At 38.1% G+C, this 15,655-nt stretch overlaps 1 pseudogene across 1 annotated transcript; it reads right to left on the bottom strand.

The window, feature by feature from the left end:
- Window positions 1-8,416: 8,416 nt before the first annotated feature.
- On the bottom strand, window positions 8,417-9,406 carry LOC311589315 (small ribosomal subunit protein RACK1-like; annotated as a pseudogene). Its single transcript has one exon. The product of its transcript is annotated as a small ribosomal subunit protein RACK1-like (transcript).
- Window positions 9,407-15,655: the final 6,249 nt, after the last annotated feature.

The raw sequence follows: 15,655 nt of genomic DNA, 5'->3' as shown, positions 1-15,655 counted from the left end.
TTCTAATGGCATTTCTTCTATGATAGTGTATCTTCATGAGGCAACCTGACTTTATTCTATTATAAGGGAGTCTGAGACATATGTATCCAATTAGGATATTATAAAAATTATATTTTAATTGAAACATTACTAATTTTATAACTGTTAGTATCAAACATGGTGCCATGCTATAACTGTATATTATGAAAATGAAACTGAGGAACTTATGCATTTTTACTGTTTTGGATATTACATATCAAAATAACTTTCCACCAGTCACTTACTGGCATATTTGTACACAGGACAAAGATTAATACAAACATATTTTGACAGTTGTGTTGAACCAAAAGACTCATTGTATCCCATTATGTAAAAATGCTATTATATGATAAGAGAGTGATGTGTGATTTCTTGAACAAAATTAGCTGAGAATTATGGACATTTCCTTGAATTGTTAAGGGATTGGAATTGACATATATGGATGTTGTTGAAATGACTGCATGAGAAACATACCTCATAGAATAAAAGTTATACTTTTTGGAAAGGACCGGTGGGGGCACATGAAACTGTATTTCATTATTACCCATGAAGATATTATATGTTTGAAAATGTAAACAATCAAGGAACATATCAGAGATCAGTGATATTTTTAAGACTCAAAATAAAAAGGAATAAATTATTTTATTAAAATTAAAAAGAGTAGTCACTGTCCTAATTTTATTTACTGTATTAAACTGATTTACAGAACTTAAAAGTATTTAGTGAATTGTAGATAAGGAAATAAGAGTGAGCTAAGTTGTCATATTGGATAGGTACCTTTTCAGACTTGATCATTTACCTTCTTATTCATTGTATGTGGGCAATGATTTTAAGCATATATCTTATTTTCTCACTGAACAGAAAAAGAATGTTTATAAGCAGCATTTATATGGAGTAAAATCAATGTGCATATACAATATGTATTTCTAGCTGTACTCCAGGTTCATCCCAAAGCTGAATGCATCCTAAGCATGTGCTTTACTACAAACAAGGCCCCACATGTGTAGTATATTGCCAGCTAATGTTTGCCAACTCTTTGAGTAGATATCACATGGATATTCTGAGGACCTTCTCAATGACTTTACTCATTAATGACAAACTAACAGTACCAATTTAACACTTATTGTTGAACTCATTTGATGTCTGAGCTCTGTAAATTTTGAGATGTTTTGAAAATTACATATCATCGATACACTTCTATGGTATTCACTGTGCAGTGAAAAGAAACATTTCCCTGTAAAGTTGAAGACTGACTTCATGCTTCCTACTGTCTATGCAGATGAACAAGGAGCCTCTATACTTGGTAGTTATCACAGGGTTCTGAGAACAGTTTCTATCACAGCAAGAAAGATGCCAAATTTTAATTAAAACTATAGTAAACATTTTATTAAAATGCCATACTTATATGTAAATATGAAATTAGGTACAGTGTGAGTCTAAAATTAAGAACCTAATCAGTCTTCAATAAAACAACAGGAAGAGCAACAAAAGCTTTAGGAAATTAAAACTGGGAAATGAAGGGCTGGAATCAAGCAAAGAAAGGGCTATTTCTCGCAGAAAAAGCAGTATGAATAGACGGTCCATGTTGAGAAGAGCAGCATTTGTAACTAGCTGTGCAGTGTACTGCATGGGGATAGTAAACACTGAAGCACATTCCAGTCAATTAGTAAAAGGCATGTGATGTAAGACTATGTTTTAAAGAAGATGTGATAAAAAAAATCTGTAAAGTTATATAAACTGTCATTTAATTAATATTTCATTGGGATAGTGAATAATGTTGTGATGGAAACTTGTGATTATAAGTCTACGAGAATTTATTTAAAAAAATTAAAGTGCACTGTTATAACAGATTCCATAGATTAAGATACAATATTTTTTATGGAAACTAAAAGCTAGAATAACAGCAGTAAGGTGTTGGAGTGATGAAGCCACATTTTGTATACTGTCTTAATTTTTTTCTAATAAGTACCCCAGATGTGTAGAAGTGTCATATTCACTTAAAATGGGTGAGTTGAATAAGTACAGTGTCCCTTAGGAACACCATTTATTGGACCTGAAGGCACAGGAAAAGTTTTGAAAGGAAGGAAGCAATCAACCGTCTGACCCAGCTATGACACCTAGGAATCACAACAAAGACAGGCATGACATCACAGGCATAGAGTGCAATAACATCAGTCCCTCCCTACTCATAACAAACAGCTCTTTGACCACCTCCCCTTGGTGGGGAGGCCTGGTGGCACTCAAAGAAAGAATAAGCAGGCTACCAGGATAAGACTTGCTATCCCATGACCATATAGTGGGGGATGAGGTCCCCCTTGGTCTTAGATATAGGGGAGGGGAATAGGGTGAAAGTGGGAGGGAGGGAGGAGCTGGAGGATACAAGTGATGGGATAACAATCTAACTGTAATCTGAATAAATTAATTAAATAAAAAAGCCAAGAAAAAATTAATCATGACTAGAAACTCTTGTTTCTAGTGACTACTTGACTCTTCATGGCTAGTGAAGTCTTTGATTTTCAGTTAGAATCCATTACTGCTACTTCACTAAAAACAATTTTTCTCTAATATTGTTAGATACCCTTACACACAGAAATTCATATAATCAGTAACTGTTACCAAAATAAATTTTGACAAGTCATAATTCATATTAGTATTTTTAAATATTGTTGAGCTGTATATTAGGTATAGACAAATATTTATTTATTTAATGATAGTTGATTTGTATGTGTTTGAGTGTGACATACATGTCATGGCACACATGTAATGGCAAGAGAATAATTTTGTATACTAATCTCTCTTTATGTTCATGTGACCTCTTGGTATCTAACTCAGGTCCTTAGGCTTGTGTAAATAGTACTTTTACTCACTATTTTATCCTGCTAGTCCAGTAAATAGTACTATAGTATAGTAAACTAAAAATAAAATTAAAGAGATCTTGAATGTTATTGACTGTAAAAAAAAAAGGTCTATGGTTACTAATATGAAATATGTAAACTATATAGGTAAGCTACAATGGTGGAATTTTCTAATTAGCTGTGCTTTTGATTTCTCCTTTTGGCTTCTTAAGGTTAGATGATGAACCAAATAAATTTATTTGATTGTAAAAAGACATTTGACTATTTTTAAATAGGTTATGAAAAAAAGCACCAGGATAAGTTGTTTATTTTAACTGCATAGAAGTACAGAATATAGAATTCAACAGAGTATTGCAAAAGATATCCCAGTAAATTATAAACCATGGATAATTAGCTCGGAAATTTTTCCACAAGTCAGGACAGAAATATTTTTATGAACTCTAGGGCTGTAATCACAGCTTCTTTGCAATAACATAATTGCCAAAATAGCAATTTTTCTCTGACACAAAGAGTGAACATTACCAGTTAATGAAGAAATGACTGAGTGGACAATAGAGTTTCCAGCACTATCAAAATGTTTAACATTTGTACTATGCAATGAATCCCTGAAATTCAAAATGTTTGGATTAATAAAATGTGATGATTTCTTTTCTTTGTGGTCTACCACAATATGCTAAACATTTTAACTTAGCTCAAACAGGTATTGTTCCATTCTTTAGCTCATATTTGGTTTAGCTTACTTTTTAGAAGTTATTCCTAAATCTTTAAAAATCTGCTGATCATCTATAGTAAGTAATAGAATTGTAACTGAAAGATAATATATTGAGATAACATATTGCTATTTTACAGCTATTCTATATTTCCTGTGGCTTTGCATAAAAATAATACAGTGTTTTCCCTAAAGAGCCACAACCAGCATTCTACTTTATGTACTTCTCTTACATCTTCCTACTTTCCTTAAACTTTATTAAGCAGAAAGAATATCTTGAAGCCAAGTCCTGAAATATTAGTCTTGTATTATCTCCCCCATATTTACTGAGTTAAATTGTTACCTAAATAATAACATACGTACAAGCTTGTCATGATAGCACATGCCTTTAATCCCAGCACTCAGGAGGCAGAGTCAGATGGATCACTGTGAGTTCGAGGCCAGCCTCGAAGCAAGTTCAGGACAGCCAGGCCTACACAGAGAGACCGTGTTTTGAAAAACAAAATCAAAAACAAAAGCGAAAAGCAAGTACTTGCTCAGTTATCTGCACATACTCAGGAGAAACCTTTAACCCTCCCTGAAAGATAATGCTTTCTGAAAAAGGGAAGATCTGCTTAGCCTACAGACTCATCACTTGTTAAAATAGCATTTATCCTTTGATAAACATAGTTATGATGCCTATGTACTGTGCACTATATAAACCATTTAATGTAACATTTTCATAATCTTGATGATGGTTTTAAGATTGGGTTAACCTATATTCTGAAAATTGAAAGTTTTTTAAAAGTGTTTTGTTTCTCCTTCAAAAGTTTGTAACTGAATGGTAGAGATATAAATACAGAAGAATTAGAGGCAGCCCTTAAATTACTTCTTTTTAAATATATAAGCAAAAGCTTTCTTAATTTTTTAAAATAAAATACTAGAATGGTGTGATATGAAAGGGAATTTCCTTTTCTCTAAAAGCTTTGCTTGACCTATAAAGTTTTATTGGCACTATTTGGAAGTGGTGAGTCAACAAACCACTATGTTCTGTAACAACATATTTCTCTGCTTGGAGTTAGAATGATTTTCATTTCGTAGATGTTCTTCTGAAAAGATACATGTCTATTGGTTTCACTTGAATACTTTAAACCACTTTCAAATTTGCTTATCCCTAGACTCCTTAAGAGAGGCAATGAGGGTTACAATGAATAATAGGATTACCATGGCTGCTTGTCTCACTCCACTCGCTCCTCAAAATCAAGCTTCTCTTCAGAGAGATGTTCTGTGTGAATTGTTAAAGAATCTAGTATTATATAACAATGGATGATTTACTTTTTGAGCACGGGAAGTTTATTTGCTAATCGCCTAATGAGTAAGAACTTAGCAAGTCTATATATAAATAGCCAAATATGGAGGAAAGATCTTCTCTAAATAAATATACTTTTGACGAATGGAATAGTAGTTTTGATTGCGTTCAAAAATAATAAAATAAATTAACATTTGACCATAGGAATTAAAATTAAATGTAGACCAAGAGATTAATTTATTGCAAAAATATACAGCATTTCTTGGCTATGCAGACCCTGCCATTCCACTATTTTTTGGGCCTCTTAAATTAAATAACATTGTTTCCATAGACTAAGGTACTTGAATACTAGTGTCCAGATGCTAGAGCTGTTTGAGTATGTTTGAGAATTGTGGCCTTGCTGAACAAAGCATTTCATTAGACATGAGCTTTGATGTTTCAAAGCCACATGGCACTCCCCTGTTCTCTTTCATTTTTGTTCTTAAGGAGAAGATCAAAATCTCAAGCTTCCTGGTTTTTGTTTTGTTTTGTTTTTTCTTTTGTTTTATAATCCAGGATATGGAATCCAACCATCTGAAACCGTAAGCCAGCCAAACTCTTTTTGTGTACATTGTGTTCGCCATCTTCTTTTATCAAAGAGTTAGAAAAGTAGCTATTAGAAACACCAAATTGGAAATAAATTTGATGTGTAATCTCTTATAAGCCAATTGCAGTCAGATTAGAAGTATTAAAAGAGCAGGCTCATTTGGGAACTGATTCCGCAGGTTGAGTTCAGCAACCTCAGGGGAGCAGGTGGTTGGGGTTTCTGCGGATTGCAGGTAAAGGAAGAGGACATGTCTGCACCTGCTGGGCTTGTAGAGCCAGTGGCACCAGGTGAGGGGGTTGGGGCAGTCCTCAGGTATGCCAGGAATATGGAGAGTTTCCTTCTAGGGTCCTGGGTTGGGGATAGGAGTGAGATTTATCAGACCTTGTCAGTGAGAGGAAGACAACAGAAGGTAACAAACAGAGTTCTTAGTCATGCTAGTGATGTCTTTGGAATGATTTTATTAAAAGAGTAAGATCTGAAGGTTAACTTCATAACTATACCAAAACTGTCTAAGAATTATCATTGCTATAGAGAAAAAAAATTGTGTCCTAATTCACAAGAAGAAACAAGATGTGTAAGATACATGTGTGTGTATGTGTGTGCATGTGCATGTATGTGTGTGTGTGTGTGTGTGTGTGTGTGCCTGTGTGTGAATGTAAACAAATGTACATGCGGATAAAGTATAACATGAAGAAAAGAGACCAAGAAAGGGTTATTATATGAATTGGATGTAGGTAAAGGTCACAATTATGTACAAAGAGGATATAATGTTAATTGTTTTATTCTGTCATGGATATTTCAGTTTTTGATGGTGTGTTGAGAATGTGGACTGTGGAACCAGTGTGGGACTTTTGTTGGATAAAATTAATATCTGACTTCTCTAGATAGTGGTTCGAGCTAGGTCTATGAAGTAGGACTCCCTTTTCTTAGCAGGATTCTCACACTACCATATCTGGTAACACCATTTCTTGTAAGGAGTACCACATAGCCCTCAGGGAAGATTACAAGCCTAGCCCTTCCCTAATAAGGAACTTTACCAAGCAGCACAGTGAATTCCTGAAAGTACCCCATCCTATGATGAACAGGCCTCTAGCAAATGACCTTTAATTATACATAGAAGTAATTCCCACTCATATAGGATAATTAAGTGGTGTTACTAGAAAACTTGGATTTCAGGGACACTGGGGCAAAGGTTAAGAAATAGGTCTACAGGAGACAATTTGGCCAGCTGCAGGAAGGAACCAGCAATCAGTATTGTTGCATTATTCCTTTCCACCCACAGGATAAAAGGCTGCTAAGAAACCAGCCCAGAGAGAGGGAGAGAGAGGGAAAGAGAGAGAGAGAGAGAGAGAGAGAGAGAGAGAGACAGACAGACAGACAGACAGACAGACAGACAGACAGACAGACAGAGACAGACAGAGACAGAGAACAAAGAAAACCAGCACCCTTTGTGATTTTGGTGCTGTCTCACAACCAATTATTTAAGGTAAAATACCCCTTTCATATCTCAACCAATAGATGCTTGACACGCTGGAAGTCAACAGCTTTGGACACCCTGGGAAGGAAAGGAACTTATAAATTTACCCTCAGCTCAGAGTTAAGGCCCTTTCTTGATACCACTGTGTTGGTGATGGTCAGAGCCCAGCTCAAGTCAAAAATTAAAGATCCTCTTGTGCTTGCATTGAGATCGAGTCCTGGTTGTCTTTGGGGAGTCTTGTGATCTGGACACAACATTTGGGGACCCATTTTGGATCCCTCTGACCCTCCCCCAGGAACCCGAACTGGGGGATTCTACATCAGGTGGTAAATGTACTATTTGTTTGTGTCTTTGCTTCAGTTCTGTCTGTTACTTTCATTTTCAGGAATCCTGGAACTTCTGTATCGTTGCAGTCTATTCCTGGGGTCCACACTGAGAAACAGGGTCTGTTGTCAGTGCAAACGAATAGGAATTTATTGAGCCGATGCGACAGGGTCTGGCAAGCTCTTTCAAGCTGGAGACCCTGAGGAGCAGAAGCATGGGCTTTTTACACCCTCTCCAGAAACAGAACTTAGCAGAGAAACTTGATTGGTTAATAGACATTTTTAATTGGGGAATGGTATGTACAATTTTGGGGTAGTGGAAATTTTTAAACACAAACTGTAACACAAACTGGCTGTTCTTGAGTCAATCTGGACTCTTCAAACTTTCTCCTGTCCCTGACACACACACACACACACACGCACACACACGCACACACGCACACACACACAGAGTGATATGCTATCACTGTCGTCTATTCTGGTTCTTTCTGGACCCTACACAACTTGGTTGTCCTAGAGTCAAGTTGGACCCTCCACAATATGGCTGTCCTTGAGTCAAGCTGGACCCTCCACAAATTTACATGCTTTGGCCTTAATAGGGGTCCTTAAGGGAGGACTGGGTAGTATGACTTTTCCCAGACTTTGGCCTTAATTGGGGGTGCTTAAGGAGGGGGAACTGGTTCCTTCAGTATAAGACACTTGAGCACACAGCATTTGGAGAGGGTTGAAGCAGGGTTGCCAAGGTCTGCCTACTCCATCCTTGCCTTTTAAAATGTCCTACCAATTCCAATGAAGAAGCAACAGGATGTTCCAGGAACCGCAGGGCTTTTGGTCGTCCGCTGTTTAGCCTTGGTAAAAACTTTTTCCAGCTTGCACTCTGGTCTCAAGCCTGGCCTCCAAGCATGGTACACTGGTCACCTGATCCTGGACACTGCTGAAAAGCCTCAGCTCCTGCCTGTATAAATTGGGGTCAATAGGTGGAAAGGTATTTTCCCCATGAAATTACAGCTAGAGAAAGTAAAAAAAAAATTTTTTGTCTGTTTATCTTAAATGTAATAATATAATTAATGTATGTGGTCACTATATATTTGATTTGACTTGTTTTATTTATTTATTTTTTCAGAAAGCCAGTTTTATTTCTAAGATTCTGTCATAAACTTTTAACGGGTACCAATAGTCACCTGCTACACTCGCACCAGGTTGTCTGTATAGCCAGCAAACAGAGTCTGACCATCAGCAGACCAGGCAAGAGAGGTACACTGGGGTGGCTCTGCTTTGCTGCTGGTGCTGGTAACTTCTTGTTTCAGTCCATCTACAATGATCTTGCCCTCCAAGTCCCAGATCTTGATACTGGGGCTAGTGGCATCACAGAGCCAGTAGCGGTTGGGGCTAAAGCACAAGGTGTTGATGATGTCCCCGCCATCTAGTGTGTACAGGTGCTTGCCTTCATTGAGATCTCACAGCATAGCCTGGCCATCCTTGCCTCCAGAAGCACAGAGGGATCCATCTGGAGAGACTGTCACTGTGTTCAGATAGCCAGTGTGGCCGATGTGGTTAGTCTTCAGCTTGCAATCAGTCAAATTCCATACCTTGACCAGCTTGTCCCATCCACAGGAGACGATGATAGGGTTGCTGCTGTTCGGGGAGAAGCAGACACAAGACACCCGTTCTGAGTGACTCTCATCCTGGACAGTGTACTTGCAGACACCCAGAATGTTCCATAACTTTATGGTCTTGTCTCTGGATCCAGACACAATCTGCCGGTTGTCAAAGGAGAAGGCCACACTCAGCACATCCTTGGTATGGCCTACAAATCGTCTCGTCGTGGTGCCCATTGTGAGATCCCAGAGATGCAGTGTTCCATCCCAGGAGCCTGAGAGGGCAAACTGGCCATCAGAGGAGATAACAACATCACTAACAAAGTGGGAGTGACCTCACAGAGCATGCTCCGGAATGCCATAGTTGGTCTCATCCCTGGTCAGCTTCCACATGATGATGGTCTTGTCTCTAGACGCGGACAAGATCATGTCCGGGAACTGCGGTGTGGTGGCGATCTGGGTTACGCAGCAGTTATGGCCCTTAAGCGTCCTACGTAGGGTCATCAGCTCGGTCATGGCTGCAGCTGATGTGAGTGTCACCGCAGCGACAAGGATGGCCGACTTGCTTTATTTAAATGTATAAGTTTATTGTGTTTTGTACACACTGGTTATAAATTACTGGTTATTGAAGATGTTTAAAAGCTTTATCATCTGTAACAGAAAGGTTAACTTAAATTAGTAATTTAGAGTTGGAGCCATTCTAAGAGGCAAGTGGCATAAGCCTACAGATCTCCAAAGGTACTTTTAAATTAAAGTTTTTAGGTAATTCTTGTCTTGTATTTAAAACTAGACTTGTAAAAGATAGGCTTTAAAACATTATTTCTTTAATAAGGTATTAAAGTTGTACCTCCAGGCTATGTAGTTTAAGACTGTGCTGTGAACTTTTATCTAAGGAATTATAATTTGCTTGTTGGGTATGATGTTTAAATTTTAAGTTCAAACTCTTGTTTAAAACATTATGATAGGTAGATTTGGGCCCAGGAGTCCCGCTCAAACTAAGGCACCAGCCAAGGACAATACAGGTGGTAAATTTTAAACCCCTACCAAGATCTAACCAATGGTCAGAACATTCTCCACAGTAGAGTGGAGAGTGAGATATGACTTTCTCACATACTCTGGTGCCTCACATTTGACCATGTCCCCTGGAGTGGGAGACCTGGTGGCACTCAGAGGAAGGACAGCAGGTTACCAAGAAGAGACTTGATACTCTATGAGCATATACAGGGAGAGATAATCCCCCTCAGGAACAGTCATAGGGGAGGGGAATAAGGGGAAAATGGGAGGGAGGGAAGAATGGGAGGATACAAAGAATGGGATAACCATTGAGATGTAACAAGAATAAAGTAATAAAAAAATTTAAAAAACATATTTATGTGCATATGTGTTTGTAACACAGATGTTTTAAAATAGCAACCATGTAGACCATATTGTGTGCACCCTGCCATATGATTCCACCATCTTGAGATAGCCACATGGCATAAGGCAACATTTAGAAGTTCTTGTTCTTAAGAAGCTCTCTGATTTCTATAACGATTGAGTCAGATTAACAGACTGCTATATTGCAGACTTTGAAAATTTGTAATTCTAAAGATACTTTTGATTTAAGATGTATTAAGTTTAGATATATTCAATTGTTTATTATGTTGAAATATGAGTGTTGTCTTCTAAATTTATGGTTATAATGTTCTACCTTCATCCTCAAAAAGGTAAAACTCAGTGCCTTAGGAATATGTTTGGCCTTATTTTCTGAATATGGCTGTTTTTTAAATTGCCTGCCATGGCCTCTAATAACACGTGGCTGGCTGCCATGTTCAATCAGTGATACAAAAAGTGGGGTCATAGACTCTTCACCATCTTGGCTAAGGGCAGTCACACGACTGGAAGCATCTTGCCATAGCCTCTCTGCCATCTTGGTTAAGGGCAATTACATGACGAGTAGCCATTTGGGTTGTGGGAGACTCAATCCTCTCTATTGAAGGCTGTCAATCACATTCAGTTGCCTTGCTTAGCACCAAGGGCAAACTCTCTCCTTTAAACTATCTTTTGTTGTCAGGTCTTAATGTTGAAATGTGGGAGAATAAGCAAGATTGCCAGTCCATCAATGAACTGTATCTATGATTAAAAGTTTTACTATGATATTAGTTCAGAAATATACTTAAAGTTATACTAATAACTGATGCAGTTTATGGCCAGCTATATCACAGAATCAGTTGCCTGATAGTTAATGAAACAATTCTAAGAGAATGATGCTCCATTCTCAAGATGGGGTGGATGGTTTTTGGTTATTCTAATTTTTGTATATTGATACAAAATTAGGATTATACTATGATTACAGCATACCATGTATCAACTCTTTTAAGGGCTTGTGCCTATATAATTCTTAAAAATGCTATGTGCAGTTCCAGTCCTTTTAAAAGCTACTATCACAAACTGTTTAGGATAATTAAAGCTTATGGTTTTGTTAGGTACTAGTTCCATTAACCAAGGGTGTTTCCTAAATTAATCAGCCAATATATATATAGAAAAAAGCATTTAAGGTATACTAAAATAGATAGATGTGGTCTTCTAACACTTATCTGCAGATTATAGATTATAGCATTCTGTTTTATGTTTGTGCGATGTGGTTTAAAGCACATAGTTAAATATAGATAAAGACTGAGAACAGATATGCTGGTCCTCATGCTTGTCAGAGATCTTCTGAATATGACATTAAACTAATAATGACAGAAAATCCTACATCATCCCAAGGTCTCAGGCGATTTTGGCAAAATGACAGGTGACTTCAACATTGGATTGTGGTAGCTGGACTGAGCAAAACTGCTCCCAACATCTCAAGCTCTGCTAGGGATTAGCCTAACTGTGGACACTGGACACCTGGAAAGTTATTGTCTCACATTGCTGAATATGAGGTGAGGTCAATCTCCTCCATGTTCTCCTTCCACAGGAACATGCTCTCGTCTTCTGTGCTGCTGTGCCCGATGGCCAGACTGCCCATAATTCCATGTTACCACAGGAGACACCTGAGACAACTGTTTAGGTACCATGATATGGCTGGTCATGTCTGTCATTTTGATTGATGCATAAATTTATCTAGGTTACAATTTATCCTCCTCAAGTCACTGATTACGTTGATGGCTATACTAATGGTAGCTTGACAGCGGACAATTAGATCCACTATTAGGACACTGGTCAATTTATTAGCAAGTTAAAACTACTAGATACTAGGTCTCTCTTATTTAAGAGGGCAAACAGGCTTGCCTTGCTCACAGGCTTCATGTTAAATGGCAAACAGGTTTCCATGTAACTTTATTAATCCTTCATTTGGATGACTGCACTCAGTAATCAATTGCCTGTGTCTTGGTAAATAACTGGAGAAAAAGAAGGTATAGTTTATACAAGATCTGAGGATATAAAAGTTTAAGTTATGTGAATCTAAAGTATTAGAGGGTCTGAGAAAGTGTTTAGGGTTGATAAATGCAAGTCATAAAGAAATATTTGAGGTTATAAGAAAGTATTTAAATGTTGTTAAGTGCAAGTTATAAAAGTTGTTCGATCTTAAGAGAAATTTTAAGGTACATAAATACAAGCTACAGATGTAAAAGCTATGAAAAATGATATCAATAGAGTTATCATAAGCTTATTGAGTACTAGTGGCTTATTAATCAGTCCCAAGCTCAAGATTTTAACTTCCCTTTGGTTGTATTCTGAATATATATTTAAGGATACTTCTCATCATGCTAAAAGTGAGTCTGTCCAATCTGATATGAAGTCTTCTGGATGTTCATGCTTTTATTGGGTTTCAGAAGCATACACCTACTACATCTGTCTTATAGAAACAATTTTAACTTCTATCTCTAGTCTGTATTTGTCTCAGAAGATTTTTACCTAGCTAACAGACTCCATCCAAAACTGCTTAGATCTGGACATGTTGGAAGCTGATATAAACCAGTCCCACAGATATGACTACTCTCTCTGTCTTCAAATAGATCAGCTAAACAGATGCTTTTTATAAGCGCCTCATTACCTAGCCTTTGGAAGCTCTTCAGCCTTTCTAGGCCCTGATAACAGTGCCCCTATTGTCAGCAGGAAGAAGTTACAGAGGAAAGTGACCTCACCATTTTCCCACTTGATAGATTGAAATGCTAAGCCAAGGGCAACTCTCTTGCAAGAGGAACAAATGGTTACAAGAAAATAGGATCTTAGTTCTGTGTAAACCAATCATGCTTTGTGTCTCCCTTATATCAAGCAAAGATTGGGTGCTATCCAGCTAATGGTCATGAAGTTGCAGTTGCTGGCTCTACAACAGGCCCAACAAGAGGAGTAATTTTCAAGAAGACCCATGATTGGGACTTCAGTGAGCCTGTCAGGGGGATAATGAGGTACTAGAAGAACTAAAATTGGATTTCAGGGTCACTGGGGCAAAAGTTCAGAAACAGCCTTACAGGAGATAATCTGGCCAGCTACAGGGAGGAACCAGCAACCAGTCTTGTGGTATTCCTTTCCACCACAGGATATAAGGTTGCTAAGAAAGCAGCCCAGAGAGGAGGAGGAGGAGGAGGAAGAGGAAGAGGAAGAAGAAGAAGAAGAAGAAGAAGAAGAAGAAGAAGAAGAAGAAGAAGAAGAAAAAGAAGAGAAGAAGAAGAGCACCCTTTGTGATTTTAGCACCCTCTCACGGCCAATCATTTTAAAGCAAAATACCTCTTTGATATCTCAACCAATAAGTGCTTGCAAGGCTGGAACTCCCCAGTTTTGGGCACTCTGGGAGGGAAAGGAACCTATAAATTTACCCTCATCTCAGAGTTCAGGTTCTTTCTGGGTAATACTGTCTTGGTGATGCTCAGAGCCCAGATCAAGTCTAAAATTTAAGATCCTCTTGTGCTTGCAAAGGGATCTAGTCCTGGTCTTTTGAGGGTCTGATGATGTGGGCCCAAAACCTTCCTGTTGTGATAAGGCCCCATGTTACTCCCAGAAAATGAAGTACTAAACTACTATATGTAGATTTAGCATCGTGATACATTTAGCCCTGCCTTATTAGACACATTCACCATCAAAACTGCTCCCCACTGCCAAAGGCTTATAAAGAAAGGCTGGCTGGCTTGCGGGGGTGGTCATGCTTGCTTGCTCTCTTGCTCACCATCCCTCTATTATGACCATCTGCGACTTCATTTATTTAAAAGAGGGTGGAAGGCAGGGAAGACCACTGCTGGCGCTCTGGTGGTCAGACAACAATGGTAGAACTATCTTTTCAGCCCCTGAGGTCTGCTCCACCACTGTTGTTAGTTTGGTGATGACCCATGGTGAAGCAATACCAGGCCTGCATATCACAGGACCTGCCTGCCAGTGGGTTTTGGACATCTTTCTGCTTCTTCTGTCATGCATGACAGCTAAAATGAGAATTTGTAATACTTCATATAATCACAGGTCTCCAGTGTCTTCTGAGACATGAATTCTCATTCTGAAAATAGCTAAGCCTTGACACTGTGGAATACCCACTTTTCACCTTCCCTGGAGAGTCTTGGAATCTGGCCTATCGCCCTGGCCCTTGGGCTATACCCTAAAGTGTCCTAGCTGCCCCTGAGAGAGAAATGGGACCTTTGATCGCTTCTGGTCTGGAAACAAGCAGTACCTGGACTCACCAGTGGACATGGGGCACAGGACACCCACAGGACACAGAACAAAAACCAGTGCCACCTTCATGGAGTTATAGCAAGTTTGAGACATGTCTAATCCCAGAGAATCTCAATCTTTAGTTGAGCACCTGTATGGATCATGCTCTCCTTCTTCTTTATAAATAATATGAAAGATCAAGGCAGTACCTATGCCACCCCATTGCAAATATATAATTTAAAGTCCTATAGTAATAGGAGTTACTGGGATATTTGTCCTATGATTATAAGACAAATAAAAAGTACACTGTCGTTTATAAGTTACATCTTTTGAGTTGTCAACCAGCAAGTTTCCATAGACCACTAAATTTTATAGAATAGTGTTATTGCTGTTGCAAGATATCACATGAGTGAGTTACAAAGCATAATGGAGATATCAAGAAGCTGTCATCCTGAAAACTGTATCCCTCTTGGCTAGCTTTCATACTTCTGGAAGGTACTATGCATGCTCTAAGAGAAGTAAAGTTAAAAAAAATGACACATAGCTACAAATACTTTGAGCCATAATACTAACCTGACTGGAAAGATATGCCAATAGTACAATAGTAACAAGAAAATCAAAAGGGTAAACAACTATGTTGTGACTGAATCAAATTTTCACTCCAAAGAGTAAAACCCATATCTGACGCTATTATGAAGCTATGGCTAGAAAGTTCAAAGGCCTTCTGAGAGACTTAACTACAATTATGTTGTTAAATGTGCACAGATCACATCAATTCCATTATATCCATAGATTAATGCAGCTCTCATCCCACACATAAAAGGTTCACCTTATATGGTAATCTACAAATCACCCACAACTATCAAAGATGATGAAAATAATGTATTAAAGAATGTTCATGCCTAAATGCTGCATATTTACAGCACTCCTTATTCCACAAGGCTCTGGATTATTTCAATAAAGGCTATGAAGAGTGTGAGAGCCAAAAGTGGTAGGTGACTACAAGAGAACATTATTTTCTGGACATATCAGTGTATCTGCCCATGTGAATTCACTGTGGTGTAAAGTATGTACAAAATCTGTGGAATCACAATCAAGACAAAATACCATCAAACAGAGAGAAGTTGCAAATTCAATCCTTTTCTAAGCTATGGTACTGTTGGCAATTTATAGCTGCTGTTATTTTTTCTGAGG

Source organism: Acomys minous (genome assembly GCF_964271855.1).
Source record: "Acomys minous genome assembly, chromosome: 18".
Lineage (NCBI taxonomy): Eukaryota > Metazoa > Chordata > Mammalia > Rodentia > Muridae > Acomys > Acomys minous.
The sequence above is the reverse complement of the archived record's forward strand: the minus strand, read 5'-3'. Positions and strand labels throughout refer to the sequence as shown.